The sequence below is a fragment of the Triturus cristatus genome, chromosome 5_1 (genome assembly GCF_964204655.1).
Source record: "Triturus cristatus chromosome 5_1, aTriCri1.1, whole genome shotgun sequence".
NCBI classification, from domain to species: Eukaryota; Metazoa; Chordata; class Amphibia; order Caudata; family Salamandridae; genus Triturus; species Triturus cristatus.
In genome coordinates this window covers 101,356,192-101,383,828 of record NC_140587.1, presented here as the reverse complement: position 1 = coordinate 101,383,828, position 27,637 = coordinate 101,356,192, and the positions used below count along the sequence as shown (strand labels likewise).

Below are 27,637 nucleotides of genomic sequence, written 5' to 3'. Positions count from 1 at the left end.
GACGGAGACGCGCGGGTATAGCCACCTCCTTAGGGGAGGACAGCGCAGACTGCCAGTCCTCGTCGTCCAGTTCCACCCCATCTCCGATCCACGCCTCCCGCAGACGCACGAGGAGATCCGCCCGAATGTTTATTAGTTTTTTATAGATAAGGGAAATAGTACTGTCGGGCAAGTGACCGTCGAGTATGTGGTCCTCGAGTGGCGAAGACACAGGGACTGCAGTCCCCGCCCCGATGGCCGAGAGCAAAGCGTGGCGAACCTGAACGTACCGAAAGAACTCCCTCTCACTCAATTCGTACTCACTCTGCAGCGCAGCGAAGGATTTAACCGCACCCTTCACCCAAAGGTCACCTACTCTGCTGATGCCAATCGTGTCCCAACGCTCGAATCCCTTCGTCGTCCAGAGGCTTCCCAATCTGTCAGACGCAAACAAGGGGGTCGCGCCCGTCAAACGATCATTCCAACCCATGGCCACATTCGCAGCCTTCCACAAGCGTACTGCAATCTTAGTGAGACCGGTTAAGGTCCTCCCAGGCGATCAAGAGTAAAGCGCTCTGTTAAAGTTGCCACCAGGCAACAAAAATCTATCCATTTCGAAACCCGGATTCGGACCAGGTGAGTACGTGGCATGGTTAATAGCAGATAGCTGGGAAGCCCAATAGTACCTCCTGATGTCCGGGAGCGCAATGCCCCCGTCGTACCAGGGGAGAGTCAGTTTTGCAAGAGCAATACGTGCACGACCGCCCCAAACAAGGCTCCTTTGTAAGCTCTCTACTTCCCGGAAGTAGGCCGCCGGAATAATATCAAAGGAGTTCTGAAGTGCGTAAAGAAATCGGGGAAGAGACATCATTTTAAAAAGTGCCGCGCGACCGAGGGGAGACAAGGGAAGCTTACGCCAACGGGCCACGTCTAACCTCAATCTCCGAAGTGGAGAGAGGAGATTATGCTCGTAGCGGACAGCAGGATCCAATGAGACGTATACCCCCAGGTACGCAAAGCCGGAGCTGGAGGCCTTAATGGGAAAACGAGAAGGCAAGAGAGGAAAGCCACCGGATATAGCATAGACACAAGATTTGGACCAGTTAATGATCAAACCAGAGTTCTTGCCGAAGGAAGTGAGGATGTCAAAGAGCACATTGAGTGACTTACGTGGTGAGGTGAGGTACAAGAGAATGTCGTCCGCGTACAACGAAACACGATCCTCGAAGCCAGGGGCCCACTGGATCCCTCTTATCGACGGTTCCCAACGAAGCCAAGCAGCAAGCGGTTCCAAAGCCAACGCGAAGAGCAGGGGAGACAACGGACACCCCTGCCTAGTGCCCCTCCCAAGAACAAAAGGCCGGGAAACCCTCCCGTTAACGACAACCTGTGCCAGCGGGGCAGCGTATAAGAGTTTAACCCAACTAATAAATCCCGCCCCGAAGCCAAACTTTGCCAGGGCGGCCCAAAGATACGGCCATTCTATCGTATCAAAGGCCATCGTGGCGTCCAGGGAAACCAAGATGGCCGGCTCTGAAAGATATTCCGCCCTTGCAAGTACGCCATGCAGGCGCCGCAAGTTAAGGGCCGTATTCCGGTGCGGGATAAAACCGGATTGGTCCGGATGCACCAGATCGCAAATAACAGTAAGCAGGCGGTTCGCAAGAACCTTGGCAAGGATTTTCAGCTCTGCGTTCAGCAGAGAAATAGGCCTATACGAGGCGCAACGATCCCGAGGCTTACCGTCCTTGGGAATCACGACTATAGTGGCCAGGCGTTGGTCATCAGGGAGAGAGCCGAGTTCAAGCGACTCCGAGACCATACGACGGAGAAATGGCGCAAGTTTATCCGGTTGCAGTTTATAGAGTTCAATCGGGAGTCCGTTGGGGCCCATAGCCTTGCCTGAGCGAAGGGAGCGAATCGCGGTTGCAATCTCGTCAACCAAAAGTGGGGCATCCATCTGCTCACGCTCCGCCACCGACAAGCAGGGCAAAGCAATATCCTTCAACAAGTGACGAGAGTCAGCCTCATCCCTAGTAGACACCGGGGAGTACACAGCACTGTCCTTTTTAAAATGTTAGCAAAAGACACACATGGCCCGATTCCTCTATGTGTTGCAAAATACCCCCGATAGGATCCCGACTCCTATTTCTCCGGTATAGACAGTGCCTTATGCCCCCTGTTGTGGGATGGACAAGCCTCACGAATAGCGATGCACAAGCTGTCTGCGGGGTGGTATGACGGGGAAATTGCGTTACCCAACTTTCGGTTATATTATCAGACGTCTCACCTGGTGGCGATTAATCGCTAGGCTCATGGGGACAGGGGTGACCCGAGTTTCTGCACTGACTGGTGGCTCATGGGACAGGGCGGATTTAATAGAGCACTCTACATGAATCCCACTAAACTGTGCCTTACTCGACCGACAGCACGCACGGTCGAAACCTGGCATAAGGTTAACAAAAAGTCAGGTTGACACAATAGAATCACGTGCACATCGCCTCTCTGGGAACCTAAACAACTGGGACACTTAGTTACCTGCCCCGGGTTCGACAAGTGGGATCTTATAGGATTCTCAGGGGTGGGAGAAATGTGGAACTCTAAGGGACTTATCACTTTTGCCACCCTGCAGAAAGAATACGACCTTGCACAAACTGAAACATTTAGATATTTACAGATCAATCATGTGCTCAAAGCAGCAATAACAGGGGGCGACCCACCTCTTGAGGCTTCCCCACTAGAAGACAGGTTAATACTCAACCCCATGGTCAGGAAGGCCATCTCACCTATAAAAAGTTGATTAACAACCGTCCGGTCCCCTTAACGTGCTTACAGCAGCATTGGGAGGCAGATCTAGAGAGTTGGCCATTCCTATAAAACTGCGGTTGGTCCAACTTAAAATTCTACACCGACTATATATTGCCGCGAGGGTGTTGGTCAGGATGGGAAGGAGGACTGATCCTTCTTGTCTCAGACACTGTCATCAGGAGTGGACCTTCTTTCATACGATTTGGAAATGTGCAGCCGCCCAAATATACTGGAAAACTGTCACCACACACTTAAATACCGCTGGGGATAAAAACCTAACGACATCCCCGAAGCTGTGTCTATTGAATATTTGGGATGCCACTGACCTCACCCAGAACAAGAAATCCTGGGTTTCGTTGGGATGGACCATTGCAAAACTAAACATCGCACAGAGATGGGGTGTGGGGGAGATTCCGTGTGCTAGAAACTGGGCCGCTGATACGGACAGAGCCATGATCGCGGAGAAAGATGTTTTTTAACACAGAGGATGCCCCCAGACGTGGGACCGTAAACGGGAAGCCTGGAACACTTACCGAGGAGACATTTGTGTATATCCCACGGTGGAATTATGCCGTGGCAAATCTGGATTGCATGATTTATTTAATGCTATTGGAGAAACACCAGATTGATCTGTCAATGGGGGACGATGTACGCACAATAACAAATGTACGCTTTGTATCTGATTGTGAATTTTTGGATAAACAGCATTGCTGTGTTTTTGTTACAATCAATAAAAAGTTTAATTTAAAAAAAAAAAAGGAAATATAAACCAGCACTTACAGATCCAGTTTACGAAAAGGGTCAATTACCACTAGACTCCCTAGTAGTTTCTAAGGCCCGTAAAAAGGCAAACTCACAGACGTCAGGAGATGCCCATCCTCCTGACAAGGAATCTAAATTGATAGATGCCTCTGGCAAAAAAATAGATGCGCAAGCCGCCAATCACTGGCATATTGCCAATACTCAGGCTGTTTTAGCCAGGTATGATAGAGCGCATTATGACGAATTGGAGCAATTGCTCCAATTTTTGCCAGATGAACATAAGGCCAAAGCACGCCACCTAGTTCTGTTGCAGGGATTCTGCTCATGCACAGAACTATGCGCAGGAAACCAGGACCTCAGTGAATTGTGGTGTACCAAAAAACTCACCTCAGTACCCAGAACACCTATCCGACTAGCATCAGTGTCTCATTCGTTCTCCGCATCATCTCGAAGCTACCAATGATTAGACAACCCAGAACAAGCGACTTAGAGTACTCTCAGGAATGGTGGGAATTAGAAACACCTTTTTGTTATTATTCTCATATCCGTCCACAACAAGAGTAATCAGAGACACAGTAAAGTTTAAAATGTTTATTTTTAACTATGTACCCTAAGGTGCAGTTCTTTGACTAACATAAGCAGACAAAAGATTAAAAACAAAACCATCCGCATTGTTACAATACCATAGAAAATGAAGGGAGAAATCGTATTACAAATGATAGTGGAAAACAACCACCCTCCCTTCGCTAGTAAGCTAGTTTTATGAAAATAATAGAAGGTCTCTAGGCCTGAATGGGGAACCACATACCGTAAATATCAGCTTAGGTGAATCACATCACAGGATCAGCTCTGCTCTGTGTCTGGAGAAGGTTTTCTCCAAGTGTCTGAATGATGCATGCAAATGCAATATTAAAGGCACCCGAGTTTCAGATATTTGCAGCTGTGTGCGTGTTATGGCTAGAGCGTGGGCCAATCAACCTGAATTCAAAAGCATACATTGTTATTTGACCTTGACGGCTTCTGCACACAGTGTTCAGACTAAGGTCGCGGTGCACGTCTAGGGATGTGAACAACAGACCGTTCTCATGTGAGGAAAAAGCAAGCAAGCAGTTTTTCTTGTAATAACAGCTACCTGCAGTGTCGTGTGCAAAAGCAGCAAAGTGGCAAGATGGCGTTTTACATCTAAGGCGCTTATGCTAACATAGCAATGTACGTACATAGAACCCCGTCTTCACTACAGTTCAGGAAGGGAAACTAATATCTAACACCTCCATTAGATGCGCTTTAGACGCAGCTGACACTGCCGCTCGCGCAGTTGACACCAGCGTCTTGCTAAGGAGACACGCCTGGCTTTTCAGGGTTTAAACCCGAAGTCCAAGCTTCTATTTTAAAACTACCCTTTGACAAAGAGCATTTATTTGGTCCTGTGGTAGACACTGCCTTAGAGTAGATGAAAAAGGACACTGATGACGCTAAATACATGGGAGCTCTGCAGTCCCCATCCAATTGGGGCTCTTTTCGTCGCTCCTTCTTCGGGGGGGCTCCAAAAACACATCCACAGACAACACTTCAACCTCATACAGAGGTAACAGTCAGTCACCCTCTTCAAGAGTTTACTTTTGAGGTGGGTATCGAGGCAATAATGGCAAAGGGAGAGGTAGAGGTTCCACACCCCGCATTTCTCCCTCAACCAACAATCAGTGACTTCCCTCCACTTGCCCCGATCATTCCACACCTGTTGGTGGACGTCTCTCTCAATTCCTCCCCATCTGGCATACAATGACTTCAGAAAGATGGGTGCTAGAAATTATCCAATCTGGGTATTGCCTGGAGCTTACCAACAATCCTGCAAACATTCCTCCACGTTCACACAAAATGTCACCAGAGCATCTACACCCCCTCACACAGGAGGTTCACTCTCTTCTGCAAAAAGAAGCTATAGAGCCAATGCCCTTACAATATCAAGGGACCGACGTGCACTCCCTATATTTTCTCATACCCGAAAAGGGCGGCTCTCTCAGGCCTGTTCCGGATCTCAGAGAGCTAAATCAATATATTCATTCAGATCACTTTGACATGGTGACACTTCAATAATGCTCCCACTCCTACAGCAAGGTGACTTTATGTCTAATCTAGACTTAAAGGACACATTATTCCATAGTCTGATACATCCGGCTCATCGCAAATATCTCAGGTTTGTGGTAGCTGGACAACACTACCAGTTCAAAGTGCTTCCATTCGGAGTCACCACTGCTCCCAGAGTAATTACCAAGTGCCTGGCAGTAGTCGCTGCGCACCTGCGAAGACAGCAGACTCATGTCCTACCATACTTGGACGGCTGGCTCATCAAAGCCAACTCTTACTCAAAGTGTCTCCAACACACTCAAATAACACTGCAATTACTGCACAATCTGGGATTTACAGTAAACGTTTTGAAGTCCCATGTCCAACCGTGCAACACACAAACATATTTGGAAGCCACTCTTAATACTCAAAAAGCTCTAGCCTGTCCCAATGCAACCAGAATCGGAAATATGCAGGCTCTAATTCCACAGTTTCAGACCAACCTGTAATTACCAGCTTGAGTGTACATGCGACTACTGGGAATGATGGTGTCCTGCATCATAATAGTTCCCCATGCAAGACTTCAAATGCGTCCCTTTCACGAATGTTGATCACGTCAGTGGAACCAGTCTCAGGGTCAATTGTCAGATCTAGTGTTGATACACGGCTGCACCATTCGCTCTCTGCAGTGATGGAATTCACAAAACCTATTCAAAGGGCGGCCCTTTATCGACCCAGTCCCACAAACAGTACTAAGAGTAGACGCATTGCTCACTGGTTGGGGAGCTCATCTCCAGACTCACACCATTCAAGGGTTGTGGAGTCAAAAACAAAAACAACTTCACATAAATCATCTAGAGTTGCTAGCTATTTCTAGCGCTCAAAGTGTTCCAGACTCACCTTGCAGGCAAAACTGTCCTGATACGCACCGACAACAAAACGACCATGTATTACGTACAGAAACAAGGGGGACACACTCTCTCTCAGCTGTCACGCCTTGCACAAGCCATTTGGAAGTGGGCCATACATCACAGAATTTATCTCCTGGCAGAACATCGACCAGGAGTGAACAATCAGATCACAGATCTTCTCAGTAGGCAGAGACAACAGATTCACGAGTTGGAACGGCACCCTCAAGTTCTCCTCCCGTTCTTTCAAATGTGGGGCTTACCACAGATAGATCTGTTTGCAACACACGTAAACGCAAAATGCCCAAACTTTGCCTCCAGGTATCCACACTCATTGTCCAAAGGCAATGCACTATGGATGAACTGGTCAGGGATATTTGCTTACGCTTTTCCGCCTCTGTAAGGATCTTACCCGGAATAGATTCTGCAGAAGCGCCACGGAGTCTGTGATGATGTCGTTGCTAGCCCCTGCCTTCCACCACCACCTAATGCCTCTATCAGACCCTAGAGAGCACAGGTAATAGGGGAAAGCAGGGAAACAAAACAAGGAAAGAGGGGAAGAAATCTCTGTAGCCACAGTCAGCTGCCTCTTCTGGATGTCTCAACACAAATTGTATCTGGTCTCTGTAGAGCTCACTGGATAGTGTATCTAAAAAGGAATACCAGAATAAGGTGAGAGGCGGAGAACAGTAGATATAACGTGTAAAGGTGTACACCATGAAATAATGAAACCCAAGAAGGGAACCGTTTGAACATGAAAAGTACATTTTTCCAATTTGCAATACATCTGGTTGTTGTGAAGTTGTTCTAATACTTGTCTTACATGTGAGATGTGTTCCTGTACAGATGTGGAGTAAATTAACAGATTGTCAATATAGGCTATTACGAATTTGTCCAGCATGTCTCTAAGCACCTCATTAATAAAAAATTGAAATGCGGAAGGGGCATTGCAAAGCCCAAACGGCATTACCAAATAAACAGCCCATATTTCGTACAGAATGCTGTCTTCCACTCATCTCCCTCTGCGACCCGGACAAGATGGTAGGCCCCACGTAAATCCAATTTTGTGAAGATTTGGGCGTCTCGTACTCTATCAAGAAGCGAGGAGATGAGTGGAAGTGGATACCTGTTTTTTATGGTGATCTGATTTAACGCTCTGTAGTCTATGCAACAGCGTAGGCCTCCCTCCCGTTTGGGTATAAAAAACAAGGAAGATGAAACAGGGGATTTTGATGGGCGAATAAATCCCAACTCCAACATTTTGTCCAAATACTCCCGTAAGTAGATATTTTCTTTCTCAGTTAGGGAGTACACTCTACTGAAAGGCAGTTTGGCTCCGGTTTGCAGTTCTATTCTGCAATCGAAGGGTCTGTGAGGAGGTAGTGCAGAGGCCTCTTTTGGGTCAAAGATAGAGAGAAGGTCGTGATAAACTTCAGGCAACACCTCTGTGTCCCCGGGAGCAGGTGCAGTAGAGACGAGACTAGAAGCTAGAATATGTGTTTTGCAACACTCAGGTCTAAACTGCAGGGTTGCCTTGTGCCAGTCAATGAGAGGATTATGTAAACGGAGCCAAGGTAGGCCTAATATGATTGGAAACTGAGGTGACTGAATCAAATCGAAGTCCACCTGCTCCTTGTAGTTGAGTTCCAGCAATACCGTAATGGCCTCCGTCTTATGCGTAATAGGCCCGGATTTCAAAATACTCCCGTCAATCGTAGTTACGGTCTCTCCATACCCTTTATCCTGAATTTGGATTTGATGTTCCTGAGCCCAGGCCCTGTCCATGAAATTCCCGGAGGCGCCGGAATCGATCATAATGGGAACCTTCCTCCCTCCTTTTTCCCAGGTCAAGTCAGCTGTGACGAAAAAATGACCAGAAGCTGTATAGATATCAGAAGAGGAGACACTCGAACCAGAATAACCCGGAGTCCTCGTCTCACAGGACTCCAGGTTTTCTAGTTTTCCGACTTCCTCGACTGTAGAGGCTTGGTAGGGCAGGTCTTAAGGAAATGACCGGCTTTCCCACAGTATAGGCATAACTTATTCTCACGTCGGGACGTCTTTCTTCAGGTGTTAATGGCCCCCTCAAGGTACCTATTTGCATGGGTTCCCCCTCCTCTCTGCTAGGGACAGGATCTGGTTTCCTCTCTCTTACTGTGACTATCCTAACGTCAGTCTTGCCTCTCTCCCTCTTGCGTTCCTGCATCCGATGGTCGATTCTGACCGTTAACTCGATTAGTTCTTTACAAGAACTAGGAAGATCCACAATTTGGGATAAGGCATCCTTAATGTCTTCTCTAAGCCCTCTATAGAACAAGGTGCCACGCTTCTCCTCCGGCCACCCCGCCTCAACCACTAGTCTTTGAAAGGAGGCAATGTAAGAAGGAAGATCCGTGGTTCCCTGTTTAAGAGATAGTAACTCGGTGTCTGCAGACTGAGTATAGGTATGTCTGTCGAACAGTTTCTTAAATTCTTCCTTAAATGCCACATAATTCTGTAACAATACATCGTCTCTTTCAATTAGAGGGATTGCCAAATTAGCTGCGGATCCCCCCATATAAGAAACCATAAACGCCACCTTAGCTTGATCAGTGGGGAAACAATGTGCTTTACACGAAAAATGCAATTGACACTGACTAATGAAGGCTGCGAATTTCGAGGAATCACCTGAGAATCGTTCGGGTGGTGCAAGGGGTATAGTAGGTGGTGTAGTAACATGAATAACTTGTGCGGGATCCCTTGAACTTCCCTCCCCTTGTCGTTCCCTCTGAATGGCGTTCACCCGAGTAGCCAAAGCCTGTGTCTCTACCTGGAGATTCCCCAACATGTGGGCTAGGTCGGCTAAGGTCACCTGTTGAATGTCCATGGCGCTCGGGCAGAATAACCACGTGGGCTTCGCGTTCTGTAAGGATCTTACCCGGAATAGATTCTGCAGGAGCGCCACGGAGTCTGTGATGATGTCGTTGCTAGCCCCTGCCTTCCACCACCACCTAATGCCTCTATCAGACCCTAGAGAGCACAGGTAATAGGGGAAAGCAGGGAAACAAAACAAGGAAAGAGGGGAAGAAATCTCTGTAGCCACAGTCAGCTGCCTCTTCTGGATGTCTCAACACAAATTGTATCTGGTCTCTGTAGAGCTCATTGGATAGTGTATCTAAAAAGGAATACCAGAATAAGGTGAGAGGCGGAGAACAGTAGATATAACGTGTAAAGGTGTTCACCAGAAACAAGGAAGGTGCATAGAGGAATACCTAAGGTCTACTTGATGATGGCAGTATGCGGTATGTGGGCAATCTTGGGAGGAATTCTTCTATAAAGTATATCCTAAACATAGAAACATAGAAAAACATGTATGAGTCCAAATAAACTCTAATCGCCTCCCCCTTTCCTTTCTACATGCCCATCCCGTTACCGGCTCTTCAAGCAGGGCGAGGATCAGAGGTTCAACGCTGCTCCGAGGTAGTCCCAGTCAGTTGCCAACAGGTCCCAGGAGATAGTGCGAGGAGATGGTGGCTTCTCATCCACCCTTGGCAGTAAGGAACGCCCTGCTATGCCTCAAATACTCAATCCAGAGAGGCAAAAGAAGCACACAATGCACGATAAGAGGGCCACTAGCAGAGATAGTGACAGGAGCGAGAGGAATTGGATAAGGTGGGAGAGCACCCCAAGACACCCGGCCGGCCCTCGGGAAGCAGCTCCGGAAAGGCAGGCGGAGCGCAGGGTATGCGGCACTGTCGACAGAGGCAGGAAAGGGCGAGATTGGGAATGCTTGCAGAAAGGCAAGCGGAGCACACCGGAGGACCCGCCCTGCCTCGGGAACAACAATCCAGGCAGGCGAGCGGAGCCCAGGGCAGAAGCACGAGGAGTAACACTGAAAAAAGGCCAAAAGGTAGCCCTTAGTCCTAGAAACAGAGTTTCCGGCACGCGAACGCCGGGAAGGCGTCTAGAATCCGGAATCAGGAAACGAAAACAGGAAACAGGAAATGGACGTCACAACTACAGAGCAACACTAGAACGCGAAGCCTCGAGTCATTGAGTGTTCGGCTTTTCTACAGTCTTGCCGTTACTGAGCATGCGCACTGGTACAGTCACTGATCACGGCGTCCTGCGCTCGACAACCCTGACAGCCTCTCCCACTCATTCCACTAGTGGTTCGGAAGCTCAGACAAACATCCCTCACATTGATCCTAGTAGCTCTCACATGGGCCCGTCAGTCTTGGTTCACTAACCTGTTGGAGCTCTCAGTAGTTCCTCATCAAAAACTATATCTCACATCCAGTCTCCTCACGCAGAGCCATGGAGAGACGAGGCATCCAGATCCCAAAGATCTCAACCTAGCAATCTGGCACCTGAAATCAAAGAGTTTGGCTAACTGAACCTTCCACCAGACTGTATGAATATCATTAAAGAGGCCAGAAAGCCTAGCACAAGGGCTTGCTACGCAGCCAAATGGAAGCGGTTTGTTATATACTGTAATAACAACCATATCAATCCCCTAGATGCTTCCATTCAAGATGTGTTACTTACTACACTTGCAGCAATCAGCATTGGCTTACACATCAATACGATTACATCTTGCCGCGATAGCTGCATACCTTCAAAACAGACAGCACCTGTCCCATTTCAGAGTACCCGTTATCAAAGCTTTTATGGAAGGACACAAAAGAGTTATTCCACTAAGACTCCCACCTGACCCAGTGTGGAATCTTAACATTGTCCTTACCAGACTAATGGGTCCACCCTTTGAGCCATTGCACAAATTTGAAATGCAATTTCTCACTTGGAAAGTTGCCTTCCTCATTGCTATTACATCACTCAGACGAGTGGGTGAGCTTCAGGCACTAACCATAGAGGAATCATTTTGCCAAATCCACCAAAATGAGGTGGTCCTTTGCACCAATCCCAAATTCCTACCCAAAGTGGTGTCTGCCTTTCATATCAATCAATCTGGGGAGTTGCCTGTATTCTTTCCTCAACCAGATTCAGTACCAGAATGAGCTCTAAACATGTTAGACTTTAAACAAGCATTATTGTATTACATAGAAAGAACAAAACCATTTTCTAAAACTAAACAACGTTTTGTAGCTTGTGCTCCACCACACAAAGGCAATCCTATTTCTAAATCAGTGAATAGTTAAATGTATTCAAACATGCTATACAAAAGCAAAAAGCACTTTACCAATACCTCCTAGGGCGCATTCCACCTGCAAAATAGGGGCTACTATGGTTTTCTTAGGAAATATCCCCATAGCTGACATCTGCACCGCACACATTCACCAAGCACTACTGCGTAGATGTGTTAGCCAGACAAAAGGCTAATGTAGGCCAGGCAGTACTTAAGACACTCTTTCAGACAACAGCTACAGGTTAGCCACCGCTTTGGGAGAATACTGCTGTATAGTCTATGCAAAGCATGTGATCTACAGCTCATATGCCTCGAACGGATAATCTTACTTACCCAGTAAGCATCTGTTCTTGGCATGTAGGGCTGTAGATTCACATGCGCCCACCCGCCTCCCAGGATATCTATACCTGTTGCAGTTCTCTCTTACTTTATATACATATGCATGGACATCTCTATTCTTCTTTTACTAACTCCATTCTCACCCTCTGCGGGAAAACAATCTAACAATGGAGCCGATGCCCATGCTCACTATCACCGAGGTGAGGAGTCACCTACCTTGTGACTGGAAAGAATTCTTCGAAGAAAAACAAAGTGGAAACATCCAGACCCAACACTAGATTCCAGGAGTATGCAAAGCATATGAATCTAAAGCTCTACATGCCAAGAACAGATGCTTACTGGGTAAGTAGCATTATCCTTTTTTAGGTTAAAATCTGCATATTATGCCGCAGATGATTAATTAAGTGGCAAATGTGGCAAATCTATAATTATTTGAAAATCGCAGCTTCCGCACAGTCGCATAATTCTAATGCCCCTGGTTATACCGAGACTCAGAAGCCAGTGATCTCTCTTGGGGGTTTGGGAATGAGAGAAGAGGAGAGGGAACGGCATTACATGTCTGTGTCTTTGGCATCTTAGGCAGCCGTAAGTCGGCAGCGAATTATCACCAGAAAGATTTGCTCACTTCGAGTATGATGTGGAAATCCCATTAAATGGTGAATGTTGTCTCAAAATACCACTGATGTAGGACGCTGGTATTGAGCTGAAAGAGAACCTGGCATCTCTCTCATCTAGAGCACTCAAGAAGGTGAACATGTTGAGTTGGAGGTGCCAACTTTGGAGAACACTATGTCAGTAGAGCACTGAAGTATGCAAATAAAGTGATGGATGGAATGCTTGAGCCAATCTCAATCACTTGTAATTACTCAGGGCCACATCCTGGTCCATCCTTATTTTGCACACCGTCCAACCTCATTTGAACCCAACCATATGCAAATCAGACTTGACACTGCTCCAATGGGAACAGTTCAGCTCACAATGCCAGGCCAGGTCATCTGTTAACTGGAACACAAGCAACCCAGGACCAGTTTCACCCTTATTAGAGTTCATCTATCCGGTTTAGCTTGGTTCCAGTAGCACAGTGTGCATGAGTCCCACGTCTGGGCAAACCCATCCTACCTAGGGTAACACATTAAAGTATACAAAAAAATGATGGATGGAATGCTTGAAACAATCTCAGCTACTGGTAATTACTCAGGCAGCATCCCAGTTCAAGGTTATTTTGCACACGATGCCACCTCAGTTTGGAACGAGCCATATGCAAATCATTCTTGACCCTGAGGCAGTGGGAACAGTTTAGCCCGCACTGCCAGGCCAGTTCCTCCCTGAACCGGAACACAAGCATCCCAAGACTAGTTTTGTCCTTATTAGGGTTCATCATTAGGGTATAGCTTGGTTCCAGTGACACAGTGCCCACGGGACCCACGTCTGGGCACACCAATCCAACTTAGTGTGTCACTTTGAAGTATACAAAATTGATATGTGGAATGCTTGAACCAAACACAGCCACTGGGAATTACTCAGTCCGCATCCCAGTCCATTGCTATTGTGCCCACAATGTCACCTCAGTTTCGAACCAGCTATATGCAAATCAGTCTTGACTCTGCTCCAGTGGGAATAGTCCAACTTGAACTGCCAGGCCAGATCCTCCCTGAACCGGAACATAGGCAAACCAGGACTGGTTTCGCAGCTCTTAATGCGAAACAGACGGGTATAGCTTGTTCCAGTGGCACAGACCGAGACCCATGTCTGGGCATACCCATCACACTTAGGGCATGAAAAACAAGGTGATGGTTGGAATGCTTGACTTAATCTTAGCCACTGGCAATCGCTCAAGGCCACATCCCAATCCATAATTTTCCACCCACCTGCACAGAAACTGTAATTAGAGATTATTTGGGGCTATTCACAGAGGTAACTTGTAAGTAAGTTACAATTGTATGTGAACTCTAACACTTTACTTTACTACTTTTGGGTATTCAGCATTTATGAGCATAGAATTACTCAAGAGTGTATACTTGCATGTCTCCACCCCTTGAAACAGGAGCTGTACTAAGTCCAGCAGCACACATGGCAAGCCACTGACCCTGCAACACCCTCTCATAGAAAATAATGGTGGTCAGGGCTTGAAATAGAACCCCAAAGGAAATAATGTTAAATTAAATTAATTTATTTCAGCTTTTTAAATACATATGTGTAATGAAAATGGAATGTTAAAAAAGGTAAACATAAGTAAAAAATATATATTTTATGATAAAACATTTCAATACCATTTTTTATTTAAAAATAAATGTAATTGTATTTAAACAAAATAACTAAATTAGTTTCAATTAATTTTATACATAACTTTTTTTTATTTTTAGTACATGATAAACATAAACCTTTTACTTCAGGTGGCATTTTTTTATAAATACAAAAAACATATTGTTAATTTAATATATTTAAGTTAATTGAATATTTAAGTCACAATTAAATTAAAGATGCTTTAGTGTAGTTCTCTAGATGGTTAACTATGGGAAATAGTGGAAAAGTTTAGTAAGCTTGCAAAGAGATTGAAAAAATATTTTGTGATAAATATCAGATAGAGATTTATAGACTCAAATTCCATACTGTAGAATATTCCCCAGGCATCTGAATGGATCTGGAAAGTTTTCTGAGCAATCCCATTTGCGTGCCGGTAGGTGGCGTTGTTTGTCTCTGTGTGGTAGCGTCATCTGTGACAAAAGTAACGTGCGTGATGCCCATATAGGCACCACTCCAGTGTGCTAACCTCAGTTCTTTCTTTTCCGCACCATCATTGGTTTGAGCTCCACTCAGTCAATTTATTTACTGGCTTTTTCAAACACTTTCTCAACTTTGTTATCAGTGTGCACGTTTTGGAGCTATTTTTCAAAACTGTCTTCCAAGAAACCTACTGGTTTCAATCCTTGTGGTGCCTGTCACAGGAAAATGTCTGTGACAGACCATAACTTGGTGTGCCTTTGGTGCTTGGAGCCGGACCACTACTACAAGGCCTGTTGGGAGGGCAAGATCATGCACCCGAAGGGAATACAGGAGTGGGCCATGAAGCTTCTGGCATCTTCGCACACAACTCTGTACCGCTCAAGGTCCCAGTCATGAGCAAGGTCCTGGGACAACTCTCGGAGTCGCTTGCGCCAATCAACGTCATGATCTAGGACTTTTTCAGGGAATTCCCACAAAAAGTCCAAGTCATCAGACGAGGCACAGGAACGATGCTCTCAGGTTGCCTCCGTGGAGCGCTCACTTGAGCCTGGTCTGCACTGTGCTTCCCTGAGTTTCCCAGAGCTGGAACAACCCCTGGCCAACTTCGCTGGTTTTTTGAGGCAATGCACCTCGTTTTTGAGCAGCCAGACCCATCTTCAGCACCTTTGAGCCCCTGGGGCCTGCGAGGGACACCGACTGGGTTCCCACCGGCGGGTTCGGCCTCCATGCCAGTCAGCCCCTCGGGATCCGCAGGTGGAATCAGAATGACCCCAGTTGCACCTTTGCAACTTCCTACATGGTTTGGTCCCATGGCCCTGTTCCTGGTGTTGCGGACGCTTATCAGTGGCGACAAACCCATTGTGATTCTGAACTCTGATACAGAGGTGGACTGGCGTCACACAACACTGTTTCCATCTCCGACCTGGCCCACACTGCCTGAATTGAAGATGGAGCCCTAGTTCCCTGAAGGGCCCTCTGAGGAACACAAATGTAGTGGATCTGATGATCCCTATGGTTATCTCGACCGCCTAGCAGAGTCCATGGCCAAGGCTGGCTGGTACGAGGAATTGGCTGATGCCAGTGGTCTGATTACCTCACCAGACACTGGTCTCCTCTTTGATCCAATGTGACTATGGAGGAAAGGGCCTCTTTTGCGATGATGTTGTGGAAGGCAACTGAGGTCCTGGACCTGTCACTGCCCATGGTGGGCATCAAGACCAATACCTTGACAGAGGTGCTTCAACCCGGGATGGGTCGTCAGAACCCCTAATGCCCTTTAATCAAACCCTCACTGGTGTCCTGCTTGGGGCCTGGGACAAACACTGCACAGGCACTACAGTGCACAGAACCATCACTCATTGCAATCACCTCATGCCCAGGGGCTTAGGCTTCTTCACCCAGCACCCCACCCCTGAGCGCCTGGTGGTCCTGGTCTCAGCTTCCAAAATAAACCCTGGCTAGTAGCCTACAACACCACCAGATAGGGAAATTCAAGCGACTGGACACTTTTGGGTAGAGAATTGTCTTGCAAGTGCCAGTCCTGGACATCTATCAGGCAGCCATGTGAGCATCGCTGCACATGTTTGCCAAGCACTACTGCCTCCACAGTCAGGCCTGGCGAGATGGGCCTTTCATCCATTCGGTCCTCCATGAATTTCAAGTGTAACCAGTTCGCAGACCCACCTCTGAAGAGAGATTGCTTTGGTATCTATTCTAAGGTAAGGAATCTGTGGCTAGAAATCTCTATCAGATGCACTCTGTCTAGCTGCAGATTCCTCACCGTCCCTCCCATTCTCCCTGTTCAGTGTGGGTTCCATCATCACAAGATCCTTGAGAACAGATCCATAAAGTGAAAGAATTATATTTTTTATTATGTATTAACATTTTTACAAATAATACCAACAATAAATTAAACATAATTTTAATGAAAATTTCTGATAAATTCACTGTTAGATTAAAAGAGGTTATTACGTTTTATTTTTTATTTTTTAAAACAGTTTAAATAATGTAATTTATTTTAACATTAGTTTTATGGGGTTTTGTTTAAAGTCCCTACCACCGCTATTTTGTATGGGAAGGTGTGGCAGTAATAGTGGTCGCCTATATGTGGTGCTGTACTTACTGCAGCTCTGAGCTGGAGTATATTTAGAACTCTTATGGGTCCTTTTTTGGCAGTTGTAACTATAAAAGGGCAGTTTGAAGATAGTATGGACTTACACTTTTGTGGGTGGGTGCAACCATAATAGACATGCTGGATTCCATTGAAACTAAAAGAAAATCCCCAGCACAACCCATTTCAAACAATCCCCTCCTAGGGCAGGTTAATATAACCTCTGTATTCCTTCAAACAACTATCAGAAACTACATTTATGGTTCTTCTCAAAACAAGAAGGCCAGCCGGCTGCCCCTTTGACCCTTGTTCACTACAAAGAACAACCTTTTAATAGCCTCTTCTGCAACCCCAGTCAGAACTCTCATCAATAACCTCTTAACAACAGAGGTTTTTTCAGAAGAGTTTAATAAGGCATGCATATGCCCATTATTAGGAAATTAGGTTTCATTCCTATCTCTTACACCGATTACACTGAAATATCCAAAATGGTGTTGTTCGGAGAAGCGACAGTGAGATGGTCCCCCAGCTGGTGGCCTGGGAAATTAGGATCAGCCCCTCCCCCTAAACAGGTGGTGAAAAATCTAGGAGTGCGATTAGACCAGAAACTTACATTAGAGGAGCACGTGAACATTACTGCCGGGGCATGCTATCATACAATCGACCTCCTCTGAAGGGTTTTCCCTCTCCTGCCACTATCTACACGTAAAACCCTAATCTAGGCTTTGAACATTATCCGGCTGGACTATTGCAATGCCCTGCTGATATCTGCAAAGGAAACCTCCCTAAAAAAACTACAATTAGTCCAAAATACTGCAGCCCGTTTGGTGACCAATGCCCCTCCCAGAACCCCATCTATTCCGTTACTTCGAAAACTACACTGGCTTCCAGTAAAAAAAGAGAATCATGTTTAAAGGTTGCTGTATGGTGTACAAATCCCTAAACAACATGGGTCCTAGCTATCTGACAGAAAAATTGGTCAGATAACACCGTCCAGGCCCTTGCAGTCGAGTCACCAAGCGCTCCTCCACACCCCGCGCTTCAAATTAGCCCGCATGGACGGCAAAGCTTTCTTCCACCTTGCCCCACGCTACTGGAACCAACTCCCCATCCAGTTGCGCCAATGTACCAACTTCCTGGCCTTCAGAAAACTGCTGAAAACTTCACTAGTCTGAATCTTTCTCCTGGGTTGGTCACGAGCAGTCACAGCACTTAGATACCCTGATGGGGGTGATTCGGGCGCTCTAAAAATCACAAACCAATAAAGAAAACAAACAAACATAGACCCTTAAAAAAACCAGCAACTACAGACCCATTGCAAATGGACCATTCCTGGACAAACTGATGAAGGATCAGCCTTCACCCAGTTTTCCCAGTTCATGACAATAACGCCATGCTTTCTGAGGATTCTGTCCACGAATATACACCAAATCTGACCATATTGCTATCTAGGTGACCTTAAAAGCACAGTGATCAATGAATTTCAGTTCAGCTGCTATAACTGCGTAGATACACAAATACATCGTAAACTGGAAAAAACCCCAAAGACATTAGAAACTCAAAAAATCTTCAGTTGCCTCCAGGCCGTTGATCAGTGGATGACATCGAGCCATCTCAAATGGAATGCATCCAAAACCTGTGGCGATTTGAATAATTATGACCCACTCTGTGCGTGGCGGACTGGGACCACATGCTAAAGTATTCAAGGAGGTAAGAAATCTTGGAATTACCTTAGACTCCAAGCTATCAAGGAATGCCCAAGTAGATAAGTTATCAAGATCAAGCTATGTAATTTCTTCGGCGTGTCTTCCCCCACCTAGGATTTCAACACAAGGTCCAAGACACTCGTTCTCTCATATTGTCTAAACTTGAGTACGCTAATGACCTTTACCATGGATCATCTCTATCAACTATAAAAAGACTACAAACAATTCTGCTTGACAACTCCTACATGTAAAGCCATAAGCCCACATCGCCCTTATACTGAAAGGTCCAACATTGATTACCCGTTGATGGAAAGCAACACATGGAGAAGAACCACTTTCATTAGGAAGAAAAACACCAAATGCATGCAACAAAGGAACCTTTGCTCAAGATTAGCACTCTGCCTCGAAATCCCAGCATACAAGAGAGACAAGCATTGGCATAGCCAATAGGTCTCGCTTTTGGAACCTTATAAGTATTTAGTTATGCAGCACAATATCCTTGGTGCAACAACATCAACTGTTGCATGGGTAAACACATATAAGGTACCAAAAGCGAGACCTATTGGCTATGAGGGCTCGCGCTGCCTGGCTCCCCTGGGGTTTGAGGCAAGGGATGCGTTGAGGATCACGTGCACTGGGCGTACTTGTGGCTCAGCCCCGTGCCCAGCAACGGTAAGGCTTGCGGGGCTGGGGATGGATGAGATGAAGAACGAGCACTGGCAAATTCAAGGGGCCTAGCTGACATATACTGACTGATAGGCACATGTGCAGGGTGGCGACTCTACAGGCACATCAAAACAGATCATACATGCAGGCACCCACAACCAACATGCATACAGGGATGCGCACATACACCACGACAACCAGACACACACACAACACTGCGAGCCCAGATTAAGATAAACACACGATTAATTAAAAACAAAACATGCGGCCAGAGCACGGGTAGCGCACTCGCAAATGACAAGTGGGCAGAGGGATGACACCTTTCATACATGAGCATTCAGTGACACGCCCCAACAAGCAACATAAACACAGGTGCAAAATGAACAAGCACAGACAGACAAAACGCAGTACGGTCACAAGATGCTGTTGGTTTCGTCGTAGGCGTTTTATGAATGTCCTCCACTCACATGTTCACAAGAAAGCGCACACAAGCTGAAACACTCACCTTCTGAGCGCGGAGACTTAAAAAGAACAAGCACGGCCTGGCTGAAGCAGGGGGGTGGGTAAAACAACAGAGCAGGGAGAAGGACGTGGTGGGTCAAAAGCAGCTGGGGTGTTGTCTGTAAACAACAAGCTCTCGGCATTGCACAGATTGTAAAACCCCTGTACCGGCTGCGCACGTCGGGAGGGGCAAAGGAATGCAGATTTAAAATGGAGCGGCTGGAATGAGAACCCGTGTGTGTCCCTTGTGATGGTTACCGGATGACTAGCGGCGGTGAAAGTGAAACCTAACGTGCTGACACAATAATTAAAACCAAAAGTGAAACCTAACGCTCTGACACGATAGGAAAATAAGCCCCCACTGACCCCGTAGTTTGCAAGGGGGGGCTCAAATTTCGTTATGCCACTGCAGGGAGCAGAATGAGGTGGTGTTTTAAAAGCAGGGGGGCTTGTTAAAAACCATGGCGGAAAGCAGGTCAGGGGCTAGTGGGTTAACACAACGAGTGCATGTCTAAGGTAGAGCTGCTGACCCTGGAACTGGGTTTAACTCTCGGCGTTGGCTCGATATGCCGTGATCCTGGGCAAATCACTTAATCCCCCCAGTGTAATTGAAAACAAGCGTAATATATTTAAAAAGAATTACGAATAGAGTCTGTAAATAAAAGAAAAATAAAGGTACTATGGTACCATGTAAAGTCATTGAACAGCGCTTTTTTGCTTGCTTGCGTGAGGAAGAGAAGTAAGAGGGGAACTTAGCATCTCACGAAACTCTTCCATGCAGTAAGGGAGGGGGAGAAGCGGGTGAGAGAGGGGGAGGAAAGCCGACCATGCGAGGAAAGGAATGCTAGAAACCAGGATAGCAGCTGTGCACGTGCACGACATCGCGAACGCAAGCTGGAGGCCTGAAAAAAGCCACTAGGTTAGCACTTCCTAAACCCGCTTACTAAAACTCTCGCCAGAGCAGCGCTATAAGCGCTGGCTCAGGTGAGACCTAAAAAAGCAGAAATCCATGCTGGCGGTGGCCTCTCTCTAGGACTTGTGTTTAGAGGGAAAACTGACACAGGTAAGCAGAAAGTGAATCTGTTTGTTTGAAATGGCCAGCTAGTATCTTTTTATCATGCGCTTCTGATTGTCCTGCACATCTTGGGACAACAAGAGTCTCCAAACCCCCAATTCTCCAGAAGTGCTCCGGGGTCTCCTCTACCATCGACTAGGGCTGGGAGATTTCAACCGTGGGTATCTAAAGACACCAAGACCTGCCCACATCCATGACTGCCCTGACATACTGAAGAACATTTCAATTACTGAATTGTGGTTTTGTTTACAAAACATGTGGTTTCATTCTGAATAAGCTTGATATGGATAAAAGTGACATAAAATATTAGTATAAAGCCAAATTAATTGTGTTAACCTGTTCTATAGTGAACACAATAAAACGGATAATCACTTGGCGTTTGCATAATATTATTACCCAACTCTAGGAGAATGAGTCACAACTGAGACAAGCAGGTTCGACACATTGCATCTGGCAGTAAATCACCTCACCTAGAAGACAGAGGGGCAGATTTACAGACCTCTTGCACCACTTTTGCGTCACTTTTCCCATGTTAAAAATGCCGCAAAAGTGGCGCAAGGGCCTTGTAAATAAGCCGTAGAATTTTTTAGAGAGATTTTAAAATAGGCAGTATTTGCCCCCCTCCCCTCCCCCCGAGAGAACTGGAGCCACCCTTAGGCCTGGTACAGAGATCGGTGGTAAATGAAAGCTTTCAAATTCTGGAACAAACTCTAAACACGGAGAAACCGCCAGCTGAATTTACTCCATCTGAAGCATAGCACTGAGGAGGAAATTAAGCTGATGTTTTTTTACATATGTTAAATGTTAAATGTTACAGGATTTCTAAAGCGCATGGCTGCCCGTGAGCGTCCCAGCGCTGAATGAGTACAGATAAAGTCGTGGGGGGTTTCACGGGAACAGCCAGGTTTTCAGAGATTTTCGGAAGGCCAACAGATTGGGCTGTGCACGAATGTCAAGAGGGAGGGAGTTCCATAATTTGGAAGCATTATAGGAGAAGCGCCGACCTCCTGATCGTGCTCTCTTAATCTTGGGTGGAAGAGTTAAATGAGCATTAGAGGATCGGAGAGGTCTAAAAGTGGTGTAAGGAGTCACCAGGTCTTTAAAGATGGGAGGGGCCTTGCCATTAAAGATTTTGTGCGTAAGACAAAGTGCCTTAAATTGTACTCTTTCTGCTACGGGTAGCCAGTGAAGTGCTTTAATAGCTGGCTTGGACGAGCACCGGCTCTTGGTGTTGGTGAGTATCCGTGCGGCCGCGTTCTGCACCACCTGCAATTTGGTAGTGACTTTCCGCGGGGCACCCAGAAACAGAGCATTGCCATAATCCAAGCATGACAGGATGAGGCCTTGGATCAGGAGTTTCCTTGATGGAAAAGGGAGTAGTGGCAACATTTTTCGGGCAGATCGCAAAAGCCCATAGCAGACCCCGGCAGTTTTCCTGGCTTGAGTATGCATGGTGAGATTTTGGTCCAGCCATAATCCGAGGCTTTTGATCTCGGTTTTAGGGGTAGGAGGCCTGCCCATGCATGGGGGCCATAGAGATTCTGGTCGAAAATGAGCCTGGTTCCCCATTACCAGTATCTCTGTCTTGTCGCTGTTGAGCTTCAAGTGTGAGCTATCCATCCAGCTGACTATGTCTTTCAGACAGGAATGAAGATTGGTGGTAGGGTTTTCCTGCTGAGAAAGGGAGACCACCAGCTGGGTGTCATCCGCATACGTTAGGAGTTTAATCCCGTGGGGGGTGACTATTTTTTCCAAAGGGGACATATACACGTTGAAGAGCGTGGGGCTCAATGAGGAGCCCTGTGGTACTCTGCAACGTATAGCTACCCTCGATCACCTGGAATGAGCGATCGTGGAGGAAGGATTTTATCCAGGTCAGGGCGACACCCGTAATCCCAAGATCACTGAGTCGCTGGACCAGGATTTGGTGGTTGACAGTGTCGAAGGCCGCGCTCAGATCCAGGAGGATCACTGCCACTGAACCTCCTGAATCCATGATCTTCCTGGCCTCCTCGACCACCGTCACCATAGCTGTTTCCGTGCCCTGGCCGGGACGAAAACCCGTCTGAGATGGTTTAAGTAAATCATTCGATTCCAGGTAGTGGGAAAGCTGGACATTTATGAATTTTTCTGTGATTTTGCTGATGCAGGGGAGGAGCGAAATGGGCCTAAAGTTGCCTAAGTTAAGGGGGTCTAAATTAGGTTTTTTTAGTAGTGCTCTAACCTTCGCCTTTTTCCAGCTAGGGGGAACCACACCGAATGTCAATGAGACATTGATCAGGTGTACCATGGGCTCAAAGATGGTAGATGTTACTTGCTTTAAAATTTTAACTGGTGCAGGGTCAGAAGGTGAGCCACTTGTAAGAGATTGAAGAATGGGGGCCAAGGTTTCCTTACTTATGGGAGTGAACGTCTCCAGTCTAGAGTTGAGATTCTGGGCTGAGTTGAGATGGTATTTAGAGTCATCAGCCACCTCCAGAAATTGGAGGATTTCCAGTTAAGACTGAACTTGAAATCGAGCTCTTGTCTTTGCCACTTTAACTAAACTCTGCCTGACAACAGGAAGGTCATGGACGGCCAGGCTTCCAATTGGTCAGTACAGGCTGGAGATTTCCAGGCTTCTTGGAGCTCTCCCAGATAGTCTCACTCTGTGCATTATGTGTACAAAAAATAAAGGTTTTGACTGCTGCGGTTAGCAAAGTGACCAGGCCACATATTTAACAATGCACAACTGTTTTTATACACGTACAGCACTTGACTGCATTTTGCAGGAAGAAACACACTCTTCTCAACCTCGGGAGATTGAATGTAAACGTAAAGCCACTGTGGAAGGCTACCCTGCCCCTGCTGGAGGATGTTATGAGTTGGCACCGATGCTGCGTGGGGTGCAGGCACTGGTGGGCAGAGTAAAGCGGGCACTGGTGGGCAGTGTAAGAAAGGGCACTGTAATGAGATGGCACAGGTGGCAGGGTGAGAATGAGGGTTTAGTGGTCAGTGTGAGGCACTGAACTAGCCGTGGGTGGCATCAGAAATAAGTGTCCCTAAATTGACACCCTAAATTCTCCCAACCGAGTACTGACGGGTTTCATGGCACAGTGCACGCACGGAGTTACATTAGCTTAAGAACCGTTGGCAGGTTTACACTCTTCTTAAGCAAGATCTGCGTTACTGCATACAGGATGCACCCTGTGACAATGCATAAAATAACACAAGCATTGGCATAGCCAATAGGTCTCGCCTTTGGGACCCTATAAGTGTTTAGCCATGCAACAGTTGCATAACTAAATACTTATAAGGTCCTAAAAGCGAGACCTATTGGCTATGTCAAGCGGCCGTGCGGCCGCGAAACTGATCGCGATCAAACATCAAAGCGGCCGTGAAAGTGAAAGTAATTGCGGAAAAGCGCGGCGCGCGCGCCCGCGCACATGCACTGTAGGTCTAGGCTGGCCTGGTAGCACCTTTTGGAGCCCTCTCAAAAAGTATCGCCAGACCAGCGCATGCGCTGGGTCAGGCGAGACCTAAAAAACATGTATGGACCCTCTTTCTATATTTAGTCAGCCAAACTATGGAATTCTTTACCTCCAAACATAAGATCCACGGACATCCATCTTACCTTCAGAAGATTACTCAAGAGTTGGCTCCTTCCTACATGACAGCCATACGCAAAACATAAATGTACAGCAACAGTATGCAAGAGGCACTATTGCTGCATATATGTGTGTATGTAAACACGTATAACTATGAATATATGTATCTATTAGATATATGTGTAAAACACATATTTGTATATTCTAAACTATATATCTCCCTGTAATTTTAGCTTATCCATATCATATATTCTATAGGGAACATATGTAACTATTTTCTACATATATGAAAAACAATCTTCAACTAAAATATGAATGGTTCAGCTTTTAAATAACGGTACATGCATACACATATTGGTATTTATAATCTGTAACTATCTCCAATAGTACATAAAACTGCATAAGCATAATGATTGTGTATCTAACTTTGTATACGTTGTCCCTATATGTTATAATGTGTATGTATGTATATATATCAGGCTCACGTATCTCTTAGGAAATGTAACTTTTATGTCTGTTATTCACGTGTGACCCTGTGCACTGTCACTTTAAAATAGAAAAAATGGCTGAGGAACGCGTCATGTGATCAAGGCCTCGGAGGAGGCTGAAACGCTTTATTGCGGTGGTGCAGGCATTCTTAAAATAAACCCATTTTTTTGGCACTAATTCCGGGTCTGCCTTCTCGTCTGTGAATGTGGTGGCGTGAAGTGTTGCTGATATATATACACACACACACACACACACAAACATATATATAGTTAACTTACTGGATAAAAAAAATACATTAATAAAAAAAATACAATTAAAACCTTAAAAAAATTATATATATATATATCATTTTGTAAAGGTTTTAATTTTTTATTTTTTATTTTTAGTAATGTATTTTTTTTCGTCCAGTTAGTTAACCATATAGTAAGCTGAAACGCGTTGTGGTGAAATAAACACCTTGTGGATACTTTATAGTCTCGGAGTCCGGTGTTACTGAGAGCGCACACACGTTGTAGATTATGTGGATTGAATTACCGGCGCGCTCCGCCAGCGCGTGCGTCACTACCTCATGGGTCTCTAGCAGTCGGAAGGAGCACAAAGATGTATGGAATATATATGTGTGTGTGTGTGTGTGTATATATATATATATATATTCACTGAAAAAACCATAGGTTTCACACATGTTATAGTTAGCGGAAATTTTACTGATAAAAAACCAGTGAAATTGCCCCGTTATAGTTAGTGCTGGCAACTATAACTCACGCGACCGCAATCCTCTGCTGATGCTAATACTGTATTTAGACACTTATTTGCCCATGTCTTCTTCCATACATTTTTAGCTATACATATATTACAAATATTTTTTTTTCATAAAGACACATATGTCATCAGCAGAAGATTGCGGTCGCGTGAGTTATAGTTGCCAGCACTAACTATAACGGGGCAATTTCACTGGTTTTTTATCAGTAAAATTTCCGCTAACTATAACATGTGTGAAACCTATGGTTTTTTCAGTGAATTAGCAAGGTTTTTTAAATGCTAATTCCTAACTATAACGTGTGTGAAACCTATGGTTTTTTCAGTGAATTTGTACGGTTTTTTAAATGCTAAGTTACTTTACGCCATTCGAGGCGTGCGGGCCCACTTAACGCAGTTCGTTCCGTGCACGGTTTTTATCAACTTTAATAAGCCCTCTACATTTGGTGGCCTTCGGCCACCAAAAGCACAGGGGGTGGGGTCAATGTGGATAGTGTTTTTTTTATTTCGATTTTATAATTCCATGTTGACAATATTTAGTTTTTTATCACCATTTATAGGCCCTGTACATTTGGTGGCATTCGGCCACCAAAAGCACAGGGGGTGGGGTGAGTGTGGATAGTGTTTTTTTTATTTCTATTTTTTTACCGTACGCGTACGGTACGCGTAAACGGCGAAATTGCCGAAAAAATAAAAATTCCGTTTTTGCTCTTGGGGGATCTTTGGGGACTCCCTCAACATGGCTATGTGGGTGGGAGTTGTCAAAACAGCCCCTTTACATGTTTTTGGGCTTCATATTTGAAAAATCACTCTCAGTGCGAGAGACAAAATGGCGGACGCCGCTTCCTGGTTTCGGCAGATTCGAATGTTTACTAAGATCTAAGAGCCAATCAGAATCGCGCTCGCGCACGCCACCGTACGCGTACGGTAAGCGTACCGTAAGCGCACCGTACGCTGGCTCAGATATATATATTGATTTAAAGGCTATTTTCTCAGATTCTACCAAACAGATTTACACCAAACCTACAAAAGGCACTTCCTTGACCTGAGGACTACCTCTCTGCCAAATTTCAAGTAAATCTGTTCAGCCGTTCGGGCTGTAGCCCTGTCTAAAGGTCCTATGGAAAAATGCATGGGAAAAACGCGTTTTGGGACCCCCCTTTTATCTCGGTCCACGCTTGACGAATCCCCCCGAGACTTTCAGGGTAGGAGCGGAGCATAGCGCCCCACCTATTTTGAAAAATTCGCGAGGATTCGTCGACCGGCGCCAAAGTTATTCAAAATAGAATGTTGCGGATTTCCTATGGAAAAGGGGTCCTAACTATAACTACCTACTGGCGACCGGCAGTAGGTAATATATATATATATATATATATATATATTCACTGAAAAAACCATAGGTTTCAGGGGTGTTATAGTTAGCTGGACTTTTCACTTGTACAAAACCATTGAAATTCCCCCGTTATAGTTAGTTCAGCTAACTATAACTCGCGCGCCCGCAATGCACTGCTGATGACGTCACATATTACATCACTCATGACATGGTCAGTGACATCACTCATGACATCACTGATGACATCTCAAATGACATCACTTATGACATCACTGATGACATCATCCAGTGAATGTGTGTTATTCTGAAAATTAAATATGTTTTATATATGTATATCTCAAGGTCGATGGAAGAATAAATGGGTATATAAGTGTCTAAATGGATGATTTGTTTTTGAAAAATTGATTGTGTAACTGACTGATTAAGTGTATCATAGTGAATACATGGCTTAGTGAGTAATGTTTAAATATGTAAATATCTGTATCAGTCTCTCACTTTGTGTATAAGTGGCTGCATGGGTTGGTGAGTAGCTACATGGGTGTCTATATAGGTTATTAGTTGGTTTTTTGAGTATCAGTCTGAGTGTCTGCATGGTTCGGTGGGGGTATTACGTAGTGCATAGGTGCATGAATGAGTGACTCACTGTTTGTATGTGTTGAACACAGTATGTGTGCAGGACTGTATGGGTGGATGAGTGTGTGTATG

The 27,637-nt window shown here is 45.7% G+C and overlaps 1 protein-coding gene across 1 annotated transcript in view; it reads left to right on the top strand.

The window, feature by feature from the left end:
- Nucleotides 1-27,637, top strand: part of LOC146830317 (NFX1-type zinc finger-containing protein 1-like) — a 727,926-nt gene that overhangs the window by 358,356 nt on the left and 341,933 nt on the right. The gene's annotated exons all lie outside the window — the stretch shown is intronic.